The following is a 17,019-nucleotide window of genomic DNA, read 5'->3' as shown; positions in this document are numbered from 1 at the left end:
AGGTGGGAATATTAGTACTCATTTCTTTTCACCATGGAGTTGTCTTCCACAGGACACATGTCTCACAGTCTGTCTAGCACTCACAAGTTGAAGGACAGCTGGGCTGATTGCAGTTCATGGATAGTATGAAAAAAGTTACTATGAAAATTGATATACAGATTTGTTTGCTGGATATGCTTTTGTTTTCTATTTTCTCACCAAATATTTAATAGTATTAAGAAATTTGTAGAAATTTAATATCTGAAATCTCCCCTAATACCTTGCAATTTTCCAACAAGTAAAAGAAATAAAGAAAATGTAATGAGTTTTTCACCAAACCACCTTTATTTTTTAGCTTGTTAATGTTCCTAGAAATGCAATATGTCAGAAATGCATTGGCTTTTTTAAAATTATTTTTATTAATCAAAAAAGCAAAGAAATTAACACAACATTTAGAAATCATTCCATTCTACACATGCACTCAGTAATTCTTAGTATCATCACATAGATGTACGATCATCATTTCTTAGTACATTTGCATCGATTTAGGAAAAGAACTAGCAAAACAGCAGAAAAAAGATATAGAATGTTAATATAGAGAAGAGAATTAAAATAATAATACTAATATATATATATATATATATATATATATATATATATATATATATATATAAAGGAAAAAGAAAAAACAAAAACAAAAGATACAAACAAACAAAAAAACTATATTTCAGGTGCAGCTTCATTCAGTGTTCCAACATAGTTACATTACACTTAGGTATTATTGTGCTGTCCATTTTTGAGTTTTTGTATCTAGTCCTGTTGCACAGTCTGCATCACTTCAGCTCCAATTACCCATTATCTTACCCTGTTTCTAACTTCTGCTGGTCTCTGTTACCAATGATATATTCCAAGCTGATTCTCGAATGTCAGTTCACAACAGTGGGACCATACAGTATTTGTCCTTTAGTTTTTGGCTAGACTCACTCAGCATAATGTTTTCTAGGTCCTTCCATGTTATTACATGCTTCATAAGTTTAGTCTGTCTTAAAGCTGCATAATATTCCATCGTAGGTATTTGCCACAGTTTGTTTAGCCACTCGTCTGTTGATGGACATTTTGGCTGTTTCCATCTCTTTGCAATTGTAGATAATGCTGCTATAAACACTGGTGTGCAAATGTCCGTCTGTGTCTTTGCCCTTAAGTCCTTTGAGTAGATACCTAGCAGTGATATTGCTGGGTCATAATCCATTCTGCCAGTCTATGTCTTTTGATTGGGAAATTCAGTCCATTAACTTTTAGTGTTATTACTGTTTGGATAATATTTTCCTCTAACATTTTGGTTTTTGTGTTATATATATCATATCTGATTTTCCTTCTTTCTACACTTTATTCCATACCTCTCTCTTCTGTCTTTCCATATCTGATTCTAGTGCTCCCTTTAGTATTTCTTGCAGAGTTGGTTTCTTGGTCACAAATTCTCTCAGTGACTTTTGTCTATAAATGTTTTAATTTCTCCTTCATTTTTGAAGAACAATTTTGCTGGATATAGAAGTCTTGGTTGGCAGTTTTTCTCTTTTAGTAATTTAAATATATCATCCCACTGTCTTCTAGCTTCCATGGTTTCTGCTGAGAAATCTACACATAGTCTTATTGGGTTTCCCTTGTATGTGACAGATTGTTTTTCTCTTGCTGCTTTCAAGATCCTCTCTTTCTCTTTGACCTCTGACATTCTAATTAGTAAATGTCTTGGAGAACGCCTATTTGGGTCTATTCTCTTTGGGGTGCGCTGCACTTCTTGGATCTGTAAATTTAGGTCTTTCATAAGAGTTGGGAAATTTTCAGTGATAATTTCTTCCATTAGTTTTTCTCCTCCTTTTCCCTTCTCTTCTCCTTCTGGGACACCCACAACACGTATATTTGTGCACTTCATATTGTCCTTCAGATCCCTGATCCCCTGCTCAAGTTTTTCCATTCTTTTTCCTATAGTTTCTGTTTCTTTTTGGAATTCAGATGTTCCATCCTCCAGTTCACTAATTGTAGCTTCTGTCTCTTTAGATCTACCATTGTAGGTATCCATTGTTTTTTCCATTTTTTCTTCTTTGTCCTTCACTCCCACAAGTTCTGTGATTTGTTTTTTCAAATTTTCTATCTCTTCTTTTGTTCAGCCCATGTCTTCTTCATGTCCTTCCTCAATTTATAGATTTGGTTTGTGAAGAGTTTTTCCATTTCTGTTCATATATTCAGCATTAGTTGCCTCAGCTCCTGTATCTCATTTGAACTATTGGTTTGTTCATTTGACTGGGCCATATCTTCAATTTTCTGAGCATCATCCATTATTTTCTGCTGGTGTCTGGGCATTTGATCAGATTTCCCTGGGTGTGGGACCTGGCTGGTTGAAAGGTTTTTCTGTGAAATCTCTGGGCTCTGTTTTTTTCCTGCCCAGTAGGTGGCACTCGTCTGTCTGCGGGTCCCACCAGTAAAAGATGCTGTGGCTCCTTTAACTTGCCTTCCGAATCTTGCAGTCGGCCCGGGAAACTGCACGTGGAGGGGGAGGTCACCAGCCGCTGCATCTTGGAGGAGTGCCGGTCCAAATTGCCCAGCTAGCTCGAGACGCCAAGCGTGGCAGGAGGGCCCCACTATCCAACATTCCCAGTCAGACTGGGGAGCCACGTGCGTGGAGGGGACCCCAGTTGCCAGCCGCCCCAGCCGGAATACATGCGCCCCTCGGGTATCTCACCGCAGTGGATTCTCCCTGCCCGTTCAGTCATTCCAGAATGGGGTATGCTGTCTTTTTGGTCTCTGTCATGGCTCTGGGCGCTGTTTTGTATTGTTTCTGTTTCTTTAGTTGCAGTTCTGGAGGAGGAACTATGACCTGCATGTCTTACTAAGCCACCATCTTCTCTGGAAGTCTGCATTGGCTTTTATAAACAGAATATAATAATTTATAAGTTTACAGTTCTAAGGCCATAAAAATGTCCAACTTAAGGCATCCAGAGAAAGACACCTTGAATCAAGAAGAGCCAATGATCCTAGATTTTTTTTTCTGTCAGCTGGGAAGGCACATGGTGACATGTCCTAGCTTTTTCTCCCAGATTCTCTTTTGAAACAGCTATGATGGGTGCATTTTCTTTCTGCATCTACAAAGGTTTCTGGGCTAATTTGAAAGGATGTATGTCCCCTATAAAAGCCATGTTTTAATCTAAATCCCATTTTATAAAGTCAGAATAATCCCCATTCAATACTATATGCTTGAAACTGTAATCAGATCATCTCCCTGGAGATGTGATTTAATCAAGAGTGCTTGTTAAGCTGGATTAGGTGATGACATGTCTCCACCCATTTGGGTGGGTTTTCAGAAGTTTCTGGAGACCTATAAAAGAGGAAAATTTTTCAAGAATGAAGGAGATTCTGAGAGAGCTGAGAATGCTGCAGCAACATGAAGTAGAGAGTTCATCCACCAGTGCTTTGGAGATGAAGAAGAAAAACGCCATCCGGGGAGCTTCATGAAATAGGAAGCCAGTAGAAGAAGCCAGCAGAGGATGTGGTATTCACCATGTGCCTTTCTAGATCAGAAAGGAACCCTGACTGTGTTTGCTATGAGCCCATCAGTTGAGAGAGAAACTCTGAATTTTATCGGCATTCTTAAACTGAGGTATCTTATCCTGGATGCTTCAGATCAGACATTTCTATAGGCTTGTTTAAATTCAGATATTTTCTCAGCCTTAGAACTGTAACCTAGCAACTTATTCAATTCCCCTTTTTAAAAGCCATTCTGCTTGTGGTATACTTCATACTGGCAGCGATTAAACTAGAACACCAGGTCTTCTCTATGTCCCTCAAACAAAATAACATATGCAATTGGTGAAATACTAAAGTAGACATGAGAATTTAGCTGTTTTCTATTGTCAGGCACTAAAGATATTTCCAAAAATGTATAATGTTGCCACATTTCTCCTTAATATTTTGCACAGGCTTCTCATTAAAAGGCTTAGATGTCATCAAATCCTGGCAGGCAGTGGGAATTGTTGGATGAGGGCAAAGAGGAGATAAGCTGCCAAGGAGGATGGACAGGGGGTGAGAGGCAGTTGTGTGTGATGTGAGGGGCGGGCACAGACCTACTCAAGGGGATTGGAAGGTCCTTTGTTAACATCTGGAAAGTCCTGGCCAAGTCCTGGAGAGGAAGCCAAGGAGAAGGCTGGTGTGCTGGTTTGAAAGAATGCATGTACCCTAGAGTAGCCATGTTTTAATTATAATCCCATTTAGTAAAGGCAGCTATTTATTCTAATCTCTATTCAATGCAATATGGTTTAGACAGTAATGAGATCATCTCCCTGGAGATGTGACTAAAACAAGAGTGGATGTCAAGTTGGATTAGGTGAGGACAGGTCTCCATCCATTTGGGTGGGTCTTGATTGGTTTCCGAAGTCCTATAAAAGAGGAAACATTTTGGAGAATGAAGGAGATTCAGAGAGAGTAGAGCAGAATTACATAGTCACAAGAAACAGAGTCCACCAGCCAGTGACCTCTGGAGATGAAGAAGGAAAATGCCTCCCGGGGAGCCTGATGAAACAGGAAACCAGGAGAAGAAGATGGGAGATGACACCATGTACAACATGTGCCTTCCAGATGAGAGAGGAACTCTGACTGTATTCACCATGAACCTTCACACTTGAAATAGAAAGTTTAAACTTCATCAGCTTTCTTGAACCAAGGGATCTTTTCCTGGATGCCTTATATTGAACATTTCTATAGACCTGGTTTAATTGGGACATTTTCTAAGACTTCAAACTGGAAACTTACAACTTTTTAAGTTCTCACTTTAAAAGCTATTCTTCTTCTAGCATGTTGCATTCCAGCAGGTAACAAACTAGAACAGCAAGTGAGGCCTCAGGGTCATGCTGGGGAAAGGGTGCTGTGTGATGGTGCGGAGAAGATGTGGCTGGCACTGGATGCAGCTGGGAGGGGTGGTGAGGTACACCAGGGATGAGGTGCAGTGTGGATCCCAAAAGGAAGGGGCTTCAATGGGTAGGGTAAGTCTGGGGGATGGCAGAGAGGGGAAAGGGATGGGTAGGAAAGGCTGGATGCAATGTAGACTTAGGAGAAGGACTCAGCAGTGATTAGCACTCCCATCTTTTGCTCCCCATCTACCTCAAGAGCTGAGGACATGGTCGCATCTAGGGGAGGTCTGTGGTGGAAGAAGGTTCACAGGGAGAGGTGGAAATAAGCTTCAGGGCTGTGGAGTAACTGACATCGTGCATGGGAAATGAAGAGCTACAAGATGCTCTTCAAACTGCAAGCACAAGGACGAGAGAACACCCAGGAGTGGGAGGAGGGTGGAAGGCCACACCTGCACTGATAACCACAGAAAGTCAGCCAGAGCAGGACTCAAAGATCTAGAGCCATCAATAGATTACTAACAGAAATAACAGAACCAGTAGGCATACACATAAATATAACATTAAAAATGTACTTTTGGGTGGGTCCTGGTGGATCAGCAGGCAAGAATGCACGCCTGCCATGTCAGAAGACCCAAGTTCACTTTCCGGGGACTGCCCATGTTAAAAAAAAAGAAAAAGGACTTTCATAACTTACATTTCTGGTGAGAAAAAAATCGCTGCTATATAGTGGGTGTGGAGCACCCACAGGGCTGGGTAAACCACCTTTGGGTTTGATTCCCAAGCTCATACTTTTCCAGCTGCAGCTCTTCAGCCATGAGCCTGTGATGCAGGACACAGAGCACTGTGCAGGAACTGCATGGCAGGATATGCTGATGGCTCTGACACCCTCCAGTTCCAACAATCACCCGTTTGTGGTAGTGAAAATATTCCTTCATTATGAGTTTCGGCCTTGAGAAGCAAACCAGCATAAATGCCAAAGCTGGGGGTGGCTTTGAAGGCCAGCTTTCCTACTAGGAATTTTCCATTAGGAAGGAAAAACAAGGGGTCTAACCAGGTTGGTGCAGGAACTGTGGGACCTGAAGCCATGGTACACACTGCACAGCTGCCTACCACCAAAGCTAGCTTGGGAGAATCCACAGCTGGGAGCTCCCAGGGGAACCCAGAAGCCAGTCAACATGGTCTCCCTGCACACAGAGACCCCTGAGCTGGTGCCCAGAGCCTACCATGCCCCTCTGCCTACAGAAGCCTGTAGGCCAAGGAGTGAATGGATGGGGAGGTAGGGATGGGGCAGTGAGCCATGCTGAGCCACATCACAATCCAGTGAGTGCCAGGCCTGGCCCCACTAATGACATAAAGTTGAGTAAGGAGACACTAGAAGAGCAAAAAGTAGAGTTTGAAAGAATAAATAGAAAAACAACAGATCTCACAGAGATAAAAGATACTTTTGACTAAATTAAAATATCCTGGAGACACATGACAGCAGCTTTGAAGAGGCAGAAGAAAAAGCAAGATAGAAGAAAGGACCATTGAATGAAAATGCACAAAAGAACAAGTGGCCAAAAAGACAGAAATCCTGGAACTGGATTGCAAGGAAATGAAGAGTACAAAGCACGTAAATATAAGAATCACTGGTGTCCCAGAAGGAGAAGAGCTGAGTAAAGGGCCAGAAGATTAGTTGAGGAGTTAATGGGGGAAAGCACTCCAGCCCTTATAAAGCACATAAATATGCAAAGAAAAGAAGCCCAATGAACCACAAATAGGATAAATCCAAATAAGCCTATTCCAAGACATATACTAGTCAGACTGTCAAATGCTGAAGAGAGACAGAATGTCCTGAAAGCAGCAAGAGAAAAGTGACTTATCCCATACAAGGGAAGACACAGAAGACTGAGTTCAGACTACTCCAGAGGCACCATGGAGGTGAGAAGGCAGTGGTATAATATATTTATGGTCCTGAAAGAGAAAGACTTTCCAGCCAAGAATTCTTTACCCAGCTAAACTGCACTTCAAAAGATGAGTGGATAAATGAAATATGGTATTTATATTTGATGGAGTATTATGAAGCGCTTAGATAAAATGTTGTCCCAAGGCATATGACAGGGTGGGCCATGGTGATTCAGTGGCAGAGTCTTCACCAGCCATGCTGGAGACCCGGGTTGGATTCCCAGTGCCTGCCCATGCAAAACCTAAAGACAAGAACAAAAAGACATAAGACAATGTGGATGAGACTTGAGGACATGAAGTTGAGTGAAAGAATTCTGAGACAAAAGGATGGATACCATATGATTTTCTCATTATGGCTTTGAAAAAGCCACCAGTGTTTTGGAACAGATAGAAGGAAAAGGCTGAGATGAGGGTATGGTGGCCTTCATGACAAACCCTGGGACCACTCCTGTAGCTGCTTGTTGAAGTGTAGTTTGAAATTATTGATTTTTCTTTATTTGCTTTGCATATAAATGCCATATTTTACAAAAGAAGATAAAAAATAACAATAGGCAGCTATAGTAATATTAGATAAAACAAATTCCTGAAATCAAATATTTGAAAATATTTGTAACAAAGTCACTACTATAGCCAAGCTCATATCTGTAATTACTTTCTAATTGATATTTGCAGAATGTATACTTTTCACTGTTAATCAAATGGGACTGAAGATAATGTATAATATTTAGAACTTAAGAAACTTTGATAGCTGTATCTATAGATTTTTCCTTCCTTCCTTTAATTTTAAATGGGTTCATGAAACTTACAGTGCAAACACAGATTTTACAATCATTATTTGGATACTTGATTTAAATATGCCTAAGTTTAGGCTGATGAAGATATTCACTTTCAGTAGTTCTAAGTGTATTGTTTGTTTCTTAATTTTTTTAAATGTCGATATCACATTTATTTTTTTAATTTATTAGAAAAATTAACTAACACAACATTTAGAAATCATTCCAGTCTACATATGCAATCAGTGATTCTTAATATCATCACATAGATGTATGATCATCATTTCTTAGTACATTTTCATCGATTTAGAAAAGAAATAGCAAGACAACAGAAAAAGAAATAAAATAATATAGAGAAAAAATAAAAATACAAAAATACAAAAATATAAAAAAACAAACAAAAAAACTATAGCTCAGATGCAGCTTCATTCAGTGTTTTAACATAATTACATTAAAATTAGGTAGTATTGTGCTGTCCATTTTTGAGTTTTTGTGTTCAGTCCTGTTGCACAGTCTGTATCCCTTCAGCTCCTATTACCCATTATCTTACCCTATTTCTAACTTCTGATGGTCTCTGTTACCAATGACATATTCCAAGTTTATTCTCTAGTGTTGGTTCACATCAGTGGGACCATACAGTATTTGTCCTTTAGTTTTTGGCTAGTCTCACTCAGCATAATGTTCTCTGGGTCCATCCATGTTGTTACATTCTTCATAAGTTTATTCTGTCTTAAAGCTGCATGATATTCCATCGAATATATATACCACAGTTTGTTTAGCCACTCCTCTGTTGATGGACATTTTGGCTGTTTCCATCTCTTTGCAATTGTAAATAATGCTGCTACAAACATTGGTGTGCAAATGTCCATTTGAGTCTTTGCCCTAAAGTCCTTTGAGTAGATACCTAGTAATGGTATTGCTGGGTCCTATGGCAATTCTATATTCAGCTTTTTGAGGAACTGCCAAACTGCCTTCCACAGTGGTTGCACCATTTGATATTCCCACCAACAGTGGATAAGTGTGCCTCTTTCTCCGTAACCTCTCCAGCACTTGTCATTTTTTGTTTTGTTGATAATGGCCATTATGGTGGGTGTGAGATGATATCTCATTGTGGTTTTGATTTGCATTTCTCTAATGGCCAGGGACATTGAGCATCTCTTCATGTGTCTTTTGGCCATTTGTATTTCCTCTTCTGAGAGGTCTTTTCCCACTTTGTAATTGGGTTGGCTGTCTTTGTGTTGTTGAGTTGAACAATCTCTTTATAAATTCTAGATACTAGACCTTTATCTGATATGTCATTTCCAAATATTGTCTCCCATTGTGCAGTCTATCTTTCTACTTTCTTGATGAAGTTCTTTGATGCACAAAAGTGTTTAATTTTGAGGAGCTCTCATTTATTTCTTTCTTTCTTCAGTGCTCTTGATTTAGGTTTAAGGTCCATAAAACAGCCTCCAATTAAAAGATTCATAAGATATCTCCCTACATTTTCCTCTAACTGTTTTATGGTCTTAGACCTAATGTTTAGATCTTTGATCCACTTTGAGTTAACTTTTGAATAGGGTGTGAGATATGGCTCTTCTTTCATTCTTTTGCATATGGATATCCAGTTCTCTAGGCACCATTTATGGAAGAGACTGTTCTCTCCCAGGTGAATGGGTTTGACTGCCTTATCAAAGACCAAATATCCATAGATGAGAGGGTCTATATCTGAACACTCTATTTGATTCCATTGAGGCTTCATAATATGCTTTAAAGTCAGGCAGTGTGAGACCTCCAGCTCGGTTTTTTTTCCTCAAGATACTTTTAGCAATTCGGGACACCCTGCCTTTCCAGATAAATTTGCTTATTGGTTTTTCTATTTTTGAAAAATAAGTTGTTGGGATTATGTTTGGTATTGCACTGAATCTGTAAATCACCTTAGGTAGAATTGAATCTTAACTATATTTAGTCTTCCAATCCATGAGCATGGTGTCCCCTTCCATCTATTTAAGTCTTCTGTGATTTCTTTTAATGGTTTTTTGTAGTTTTCTTTGTATAGGTCTTTTGTCTCTTTAGTTGAATTTATTCCTAAGGATTTTATTCTTTTAGTTGAAATTGTAAATGGAATTCATTTCTTGATTTCCCCCTTCACTTGTTCATTGCTAGTGTATAGAAATACTACAGATTTTGAATGTTGGTCTTGTAGCCTGCTGCTTTGCTGTACACATTTATTAGCTGTAGTAGTTTTGTTGTGGATTTTTCCAGGATTTCAACGTATAGTATCATATCTTCTGAAAACACTGATACTTTTACTTCTTCCTTTCCAATTTTGATGTCTTGTATTTCTTTTTCTTATTTAATTGATCTGGCTAGAACCTCCATCATGATGTTGAATAATAGTGGTGATAATGGACATCCTTGTCATGTTCTTTATCTTAGGGGGAAAGTTTTCAATTTTTCCCCATTGAGGATGATATTAGCTGTGGGTTTTTCACATATTACCTTTATCATTTTAAGAAAGTTCCCTTGTATTACTATCCTTTGATGTGTTTTCAACAGGAAAGGACGTTGAATCTTCTCAAATGCCTTCTCTGCATCAATTGAGATTATCATGTGATTTTTCTGCTTTGATTTGTTGATACGGCATATTACATTAATTGATTTTCTTATGTTGAAACATCATTGCATATCTGGGATGAATCTTACTTGGTCATGATGTATAATTCTTTTAATGTGGTGCTGGATTCAATTTGCTAGAATTTTGTTGAGGATTTTTGCATCTATATTCATTACAGAGATTGATCTGTACGTTTCTTTTTTGGTAATATCTTTGCCTGGTTTTGGTATGAAGGCGACATTGGCTTCATAGAATGAATTAGGTAGCTTTTCCTCCACTTCAATTTTTTGAAGATTTTGAGCAGAGTTGGTACTAGTTCTTTCTGGAATGTTTGGTAGAATTCACACGTGAAGCCGTATGGTCATGGACTTTTCTTTTTGGGGAAGCTTTTGAATGACTGATTCAATTTCTTACTTGTGATAGGTTTGTTGAGGTCATCTGTGTTTCCTGTAGACAGCATACAGAAGGATCCTGTTTTTTAATCCATTCTGCCAGTCTGTCTTTTGATTGGGGAATTCAGTCCATTAACATTTAGTGTTATTACCGCTTGGGTAATACTTTCCTCTACCATTTTGCCTTTTGTATTATATGCATCATATCTGATTTTCCTTCTTTATACACCCTTCTCCATACCTCTCACTTCTGTCTTTTCATATCTGACTCTAGTGCTCCCTTTAGTATTTCTTGCAGAGCTGGTCTCTTGGTCACAAATTCTCTCAGTGACTTTTTGTCTGAAAAAGTTTTAATTTCTCCTTCATTGTTGAAGGACAATTTTGCTGGATATAGGAGTCTTGGTTGGCAGTTTTTCTCTTTTAGTAATTTAAATATATCATCCCACTGTCTTCTAGCTTCCATGGTTTCTGTTGAGAAATCTACACATAGTCTTATTGGGTTTCCCTTGTATGTGATGAATTCTTTTTCTCTTGCTGCTTTCACGATCCTCTTTTTCTCTTTGACTTCTGACATTCTAACTAGTAAGTGTCTTGGAGAATGCCTATTTGGATCTATTCTCTTTGGGGTGTGCTGCACTTCTTGGATCTGTAATTTTAGGTCTTTCATAAGAGTAGGGAAATTTTCAGTGATAATTTCTTCCATTAGGGTTTCTCCTTCTTTTCCCTTCTCTTCTCCTTCTGGGACACCCACAACACATATATTTGTGTGCTTCATATTATCATTCAATTCCCTGAGCCCCTGCTCAAATTTTTCCATTCTTTTCTGGATAGTTTCTGTTTCTTTTTGGAATTCAGATGTTCCATCCTCCAGTTCACTAACTCTATCCTCTCTTGAAATCTACCATTGTAGGTTTCCATTGTTTTTTCATCTCTTCTACTGTAATTTTCATTCCCATAAATTGTGTGATTTGTTTTTTCAGATTTTCCATTTCTTCTTTTTGTTGATCCCATGCCTTCTTCATATCCTCCATCAATTTATTGATTTGGGTTTAGAAGAGATTTTCCATTTCTGTGTGTATATTAAGAATTGGTTGTCTCAGCTCCTGTATCTCATTTGAGATATTGGTTTGTTCCTTTGACTGGGCCTTATCTTCAATTTTCCTGGTGTGATTTGTTATTTTTTGTTGGCGTCTGGCCATTTAATCAGATTTCCCTGAGTGTGGGACCCAGCAGGTTGAAAGCCTTTCCTGTGAAGTCTCTGGGCTCTGTTTTTCTTGTCCTGCCCAGTATGTGGTGTTTGTCTGTCTGCGAGTCCCACCAGCAAAAGATGTTGTGGCTCCTTTAACTGTGGAAGACTCTCGCTGCTGGGTGTATGGTGGAGACTTAGGAAAGCTTGTAGGTTGGTTTTAATGGCTTCAAATTGTGAAGTCCTGGGATCTGAATTCCTTGAGAGAAGGATTCCACCTGAGTTGCATTTCACCCCTCCCATGGGGAAGGTTTAGGTGTTAGAGAGCCCTGAAAGAAGCCTGCCTCTGCATTTGGGGCAGTTTCAACCTGTGTAATCCCAGCGCTGAGCCCAGAGGCAACCAAGCCTCCACAGAAACAGCTGCAGAAGGCTCTGTTTTGCCCCCTTTCCTTTTTTTCAGTTATCCCAATAGGCAACTTCCACCTTGATCAGTTTTGCCTGAGCTGAGGGCCTATTTTTAGTAGTCAGAAGTTGTTCATTAATGCCACTATTGGTGTTATGTTGGACTCAGTCTCTACTACTGTTGGAAACTCTTTCCTTTCCCTCTTGGAAATCGCCTGTTGGGGAGGGGTGCCTGCCACCACGGCTTGGGCCACTGCTGATCCGAGGCTCCCAGCCGGCCCAGGAAGCTTCATGTGGGAGGGTTGCTGGTTGCCGGCTGCTGCAGCCTGGGGAACCTCTGATCTGAGGCTCCCAGCCAGCCCAGGAAGCCACACTTGGGGGATGGGTGCTGGCCACTGTGTCTTGGGGAACCACCGATCCATGTCTCCCAGCTGGCCTGGGAACCTGCGTGTGTGGGAGGGGCTCCAGTTGCTGGCTGCCATGGCTCAGGGATCCATTGATCCGAGTATCCCAGCCTGCCTGGGAAGCCATGTGTGTGGAAGGGGCTCAAGTCACCCTTCACCGTGGCTTGGGGAACCACTTATCTGAGGCTCCCCGCCGGCCTGGGAAGACACATGTGTGGGAGAGGCTCCAATCACCATCTGCTGCAGCTTGGGGAACTGCTGATCCGAGTCTCTCAGCTGAGGGAGGGGGGCCGGCCACCAACCGCCATGGCCTGGGGAAGCACACACCACTCGGTGACCTCACTGCAGTGGAGTCTCATAGCCGGTCCATCTGTTCCAGACTCCACCTTCATTCTTAAAGGACACTTTTATGGGATACAGAATTCTATATAGTCTGCTTCCTGTTTGGACAATGAAGAGTCCACTGTCCTTTGGCATCTGTTGTTTTCTGCTGAAGGGTGAGCTGCCAGTTTAATTGTTCATTTTGCACTACACTCCTTCCCCTGGAAGTTTTACAGATTTCCTCTCTCTAAGGTTTTCTGAAGCTTTACTATATAGCTGGGACTGGATTTTTATTTTAATTTTAAAATGAATGAATTAATTTAATTCATTATGAATTAAATTAATTCACTTATTCTCCATTCTCAATCCCCGCCTACCTGCGGAGCCCAGGACATGGTCCCCGTCTCGGAGAGGTCTGGGGTGGAGGAAGGTCCAGGGCGAGAGGTGGAGATGGGCCTCAGGGTTGTGGAGAAACTGACACCCTGCATGGGAAATGAAGAGCTGCCAAGATGGGAACTGCAAGCACCCTGAGGGGAGCCCACCCAGGAGTGGGAGGAGGGAGCAACTGTGCCCTGCCCCTGGGGGTGGGGGCTGACAGCTATTGGCCCTACCCCTCAGAGGTGGGCAGGGACAACAGTCCCACCCCTCCCCCCACAGTGGGTGGTGGTGACTCTGCAGGCGGCCTTCATTGTGGGCTTATCCTCGGGGCCCTGCCCACAGTGGTCTGGCCCCACCCCATTTCCCCATCAGTCTTCTCACTGCCCAATAGGCTGGGAGAATGGGGCAATGCCCACATTCCATGCTGCCTATAACCTCCCTGGCCACTCCCTTCCCTGGCTCAGTTCCACATTGCTGCAGTAGCTAGTGGATGCAAGTTCACAGTGGTTGCTGGATTAGATGATGGTGCTCCTGCGACCCTTTCCCTTGTTCGAGATGTTGGAAGAAGCCTGATGGCAGAAATTGGCTAGGGCCAGAAAAATGTTACGTGAATTTCAGCTGAGAAACAATCTCCTCTTTCCACCAAGAGCAAAGAAGAATAAAACGACCAAAGTTGGGCCTGAAACACCAACATCTGGTGGCCACTCGGCTGAGGATGCACCCAAAGACTGCACCACTCCTGCTTCACTTGCCGATGACACCACCCCTCTTGGCAGTGCCCATCTCGCCTGTGCTAGTTCTCCATGTACTAGTGGCATGGCATCACCTGAGAACTATGATGCCGAAAGTAGTCCTCTTCCCTCGGAGGAAAACAATACTGTGTCCTCTACTGAGAGCCTGCAACAGGTTTCACGAACCCTTCACGGGCTCATGCCTGAGTCCTCATCCAACATCAGTGGGAAGGACCAGACATCCTCAAATGACATGAAGAATCTAGAGAGCCAATACCAAGACCTATCACTAGGCCTGGATTCCAGCAGTCCTACACACAATCAACTCACAAAGAAGATATAAGAGTTGAACCAAGAAAAACAAGATGCTTTGGATCAACTGAAGATAGTCAAACAAGAGTTTGAACAAAAGTTAACGAAGGAGCAAGGAGCTCTAAGACAACAGCTGCAAGAACACACTCAGACAATTGAGATTCTAGTGTATGAGAAGTCTGATTTACACACAGCCCTTATGCACACTCAACAGGCTCTCAGACAGAAAGCAGGAGAGGCAGATGATCTTGTAAATCACTTGCAGTCTTCAAGGCAATGTGTAAGTGAGCTGGAGCAGACACCGTGCGCTGTCTCTGCTCAGCAGAAGCAGACGGACAAGACCAACCAAGATCTAACCGAAGAACATGAGAACCTGAAAGTAGACCTCTGCACACAGAGCAAAATCAATGAGACCCTAAAACAATGTAACTCAGAGTTAGAAGAGAAACTTCGGGTTCTGCTCATGGAAAAGTCAGCCAGGCAGCAAGGGATGGATGAGCTGCACAAGAAGCTGCAGATGAGAGAACTTGCAAAACCACCACCACTACAACCTGGAGATCTTAACGACAACCAGCAGTTATGGCAGACCCTGGAGGAGTGGGTAGCCCCACCCCAGAAGCCCCCAGCCACGCCATCTGAAATGGAACAGTGGCTGCAAGCTGAGGCTAGCAAGCTGCAGAAGAAACCAGAGAAACTATCAGGGCAGCTGCAGGCCCAGGTGAAGGACAATGAGGGCCTAAGTCTTCTGAATCAGGAGCAGGAGTTGAGGCTGCTGCAGCTGGAGCAGGAAGCTGAGCTCTGGGAAGAGCAGGCAGCAGATCGCAAACACATTCTGGAGACCATGGAGAGCGACCACGTCACCATCAGCCGTGCTCTGTCCCAAAACCATGAGCTCAAGGAGCAGCTGGAAGAACTACAGAATGGCCTTATCAAGCTGAGCAATGAAAATATGGAGGTGACCACTGACCTACTTTCAGAACAGCATGCTAAGAAAGAACTGGCCAAGAAGCTGGGAGAGCTTCAGGAACACCTGGCAGAACTCAAAGAGATGATGGAACTCAACAGCAAAGAGGCTCAGGCTTTGCAAGAGCAGCGTGACCAGTACCTGAGCCACGTGCACCAGTACACAGTTGCCTGTCCAGCTCGTGGCTGCCTATCAGCAGCTAGCCACCAAGAAGGAGATGCTGCAGAAGCAGTTAGTGCTGCAGACCCAGCGAGTGGAAAAGCTGCAGCATGAGGAAGTTCAGAGCCAGGCTATGGCTGAGATGATGTGCCAGGAATTGCAGGGGACTCAGGAGTGCCTGGAAGCTGCCAATCAACAGAATCAACAACTGCAGGCCCAGTCGGGCCTCATGACCCTGTCTGGGGAAGGAAATGACATAGACAGTGAGCCAGCAGATGAAGACGAGAAACATCCACAGCTGAGCATCCCTGAATACCTAGACAGTCGAGAGGCCATGGTGGCACCTTTAAAATTGGCTCTAGCTAGTGCTAAAGAAAAGGAGGCATGTCTTCGCAGGCAGCTGAAGGAGCAAGAACAACACTGCCAGCACCTGGCTCAGGAGACCTCACCCCAGTGTGAGCCAGAGGCATCCCCTCCCACTGGGACCAGTGGGGAAAGTGTATCAGGGGACATTAATCAAGCTCTGCCAGGGGCCATGAAGAAGCTGCAACACTGCTTTTCTGAAATTATGCAAGATCAACTAGATTTGAAGGACTGGGTGGAAGAACTTGAACATCACTGCCTGCAGCTACCTGGAGAGATAGACACAATTGGTGAGTGCATTGCCCTCCACAAAAATCAGAGAGCAGTAAGAAGGAGCATCACCGTGTACAGGAGGACATTAGCTGCATAGCAAATGACAAGGAAGACATGATGGTGAAACTGCTCGAAATGCATAAGCTCAGCAAAACACTTGTTGGTGATCAAAAAGGACAGCATGGCATGTTTCTGGCAGCTGCCCAGAGCCCTGCTGGTCAGGACACAGCGTCCCCAGCCTCCCAAGTGCTTGGAGCCAACAACGGACAGGGACCTTCCCAAGGGGAACCTGGCAAATGATGTAGGATCCGTGAACGGAGAGGCCCTCCAAGGCAAAACTGTTCCCAAGACTTCCACTGCCCAGCAGAAAATGCAACTGCTACATGAGACTCAATACCCCCAGGATCACCATGGCCTGGGCGATAATCCCTGCATCCCCTTCTTCTACCAGGCTGAGAAGTATGAATAAGCAAAGGTTCTGGTCATCTAAGCCTGTCTCTGGCCCCCACTTTATCCCTAATACTCTTTCCCCACCCCCTTTCATGACCCCTTTTCCTACCACCCTTTATCTCTAGAGTAGCAAAGTGGGGACCCTGAGGGCCTCCCTTCAGCTTCTTACACCCCTTGCTACCTTGGCCAGGATAGGACTATATTTTAACTTCTGGGCTAAGAATATTTAGTTCTAATAAAATTAAAAGAAAAAAACAAAAAATGTTTAAAAAATGAAAAAAATAACTAAAAAATGTATATATAAAGGAAGCAGGACATTTTCTTATAGAAACCTGCTTGATGACATCAGGCCTTTGAATCTCCAGGTAGAAGTATTGACGTGCAACTCAAGAATTACTGGGGATGAGCTGTAGACTTCCTTCCCCTGCAAAAGGAGCATAATTGGTCTTTTTGGAATAAATGGAAGTCTCCAGCACATAAACTCTTATGCCCAG

The 17,019-nt window shown here is 42.4% G+C and overlaps 2 pseudogenes; both read left to right on the top strand.

The window, feature by feature from the left end:
• The first annotated feature begins 13,873 nt into the window (after positions 1-13,873).
• LOC143672494 (golgin subfamily A member 2 pseudogene) lies at positions 13,874-14,887 on the top strand (annotated as a pseudogene).
• Positions 14,888-14,929: 42 nt separating this feature from the next.
• Positions 14,930-16,565, top strand: LOC143672642 (golgin subfamily A member 2 pseudogene; annotated as a pseudogene).
• The last annotated feature ends 454 nt before the right edge of the window (positions 16,566-17,019 follow it).

Source organism: Tamandua tetradactyla, chromosome Y (genome assembly GCF_023851605.1).
Source record: "Tamandua tetradactyla isolate mTamTet1 chromosome Y, mTamTet1.pri, whole genome shotgun sequence".
NCBI lineage: Eukaryota > Metazoa > Chordata > Mammalia > Pilosa > Myrmecophagidae > Tamandua > Tamandua tetradactyla.
This window is presented reverse-complemented; position numbering and strand designations above follow the sequence as displayed.